Below are 1,757 nucleotides of genomic sequence, written 5' to 3'. Positions count from 1 at the left end.
CATACTCAAGTCAAACTTCAACATATCTCAAAGTATGATGCTCTCAAGAAAACTACACTCTCAAGAAGATCTTGGTTTGTCATCATCAAAAAGGGGGAGATTGTGAAGAAGATCTTTGCTCCTGACCTTGGCGCGATTTTGATGAAGACATCAACATCACCAAAAAGAAGAAAAGGAAGAATACTTATGAAGACATAGAAGATTAAAGCTTCAAGATAATTAGATTAAGTCTCTATAGGTACTTCTATCCTAAAACTCTTAAATATACAAAGTAGTAATGCTCAAACTATTTTTAAAGAAAGTTGAAGCACTTTAAAATACTTAAAACAAATTTCAAAAATAGAGTGTAACGGGTTACTTCATCTAAGTAACAGGTTACGTGTGTAAGAAAAGAGTTATCCAACTTAAAACTGTTCAGAGTAATCCATTACTGTCTTTGAGTAACATATTACCAGTTTTGAAAAGTTGAGTAACCGATTACTCAAATTGGTGTAATCGATTACTATAATTTAATTTTAAATGAACAGTGAACAGAGAGTTTGGGTAATCGATTACCCATTGTCAGTAATCGATTACTGAGAGTTGTTGCATCAGATTTCAGATTTCAAAATGAAATGTTTTCACTCCAAATGAAATCTCTTCACTTCAAACAACTCCTACACTTTCAGAAAGGCACCATGTGTGTTTGGAAAGTCTATATAAAGGCTCCAACTCTCACAACACAAACACACACAAAAATACAACAACACACAACTCTTATACAATTTCCAAAAACTCTTAAACTTATTTTGAAGTTATTTCTCTACACTTTTTGCAACTAGTCCTTAACTTTCAAAATTGTTTTTTTGAAGTTGCTTAGAAGTTTTCAAAGTTTTCAAAGATCATTATTACTTGGTATACATAAAGATTTGATTGGATTGCAAGTTATACTACTTTCATACTTGTAAAGGCAATATGCCATTGTTGTACATTCTTCGAAATTGTTGCAGAATACTTTCTTGAAAGTGTGCAAGTCAAGAGGAACACTTTGTAAAGCTCTCTTTATATGTCATGGTTTTGATGAGGACAACTTGTGCTAATAAGAGCTTGAAGATCACCAACAAATCAACATGCTTAAGTCTTTGATTGGTACTAGGCTTAGACTAGAAACTAGTTTAAGTTGAGTCTAAGGCTTAGGTCACCTAATACATATCTCATATGCATAAATCTTTTAAATCATTTCATCCTTGAGATATGTCATTCATAATATGTTCATGCATCACATAAATACATGTATATGTGCATTCTAGGCATAAACTAAGTGTTAAGCATGTATGAATTAAGTGCATAACGTATTCAGGTTTTTGTATTTAATATTACACATGAAAATATGCTCTTAATCGATTAAGGCATACGTTAATCGATTAACCTAACTGTTTGAAAAGTTGTTGAAACTGAAAACTTGAAAAACAGAATCAGTTAACGTTTTTGAACAACGTTAATCGATTAAGAGAGCTTTTAATCGATTAACTAGGCTTTTGAACTGATTCTTTATAAACTGCATTTTCAGAACTAATCTCATAAGTTGCACGTTGCATTTTTTAGAGAGTTAGAGCATTTTTCCTGATATTTGTTGCATCTAGTTGATAGTGCATTTGTGAGTTTAGAAAGGAGAGAATTCTATGCTTTAGGATTGAGTGGCATTTCATGATATATTTCTCATCATTCATCTCACATGTTCATGCATATTATTGATGCTTTTTGTGAATTTTTTACAT

The 1,757-nt window shown here is 31.5% G+C and overlaps 1 long non-coding RNA gene across 1 annotated transcript in view; it reads right to left on the bottom strand.

Annotated features, from left to right (window-relative positions):
- LOC109331726 overlaps positions 1–1,757 on the bottom strand; it is an 18,034-nt gene that overhangs the window by 11,683 nt on the left and 4,594 nt on the right. The window contains exon 2 of the long non-coding RNA XR_002105839.1: positions 809–817. This is a non-coding gene — a long non-coding RNA (uncharacterized LOC109331726). The remainder of the gene's footprint in view (positions 1–808; positions 818–1,757) is intronic.

This window comes from Lupinus angustifolius, chromosome LG17 (assembly GCF_001865875.1).
Source record: "Lupinus angustifolius cultivar Tanjil chromosome LG17, LupAngTanjil_v1.0, whole genome shotgun sequence".
Lineage (NCBI taxonomy): Eukaryota > Viridiplantae > Streptophyta > Magnoliopsida > Fabales > Fabaceae > Lupinus > Lupinus angustifolius.
Note: the sequence above shows the minus strand (reverse complement) of the source record. Positions and strands in the feature narration are given on the sequence as shown.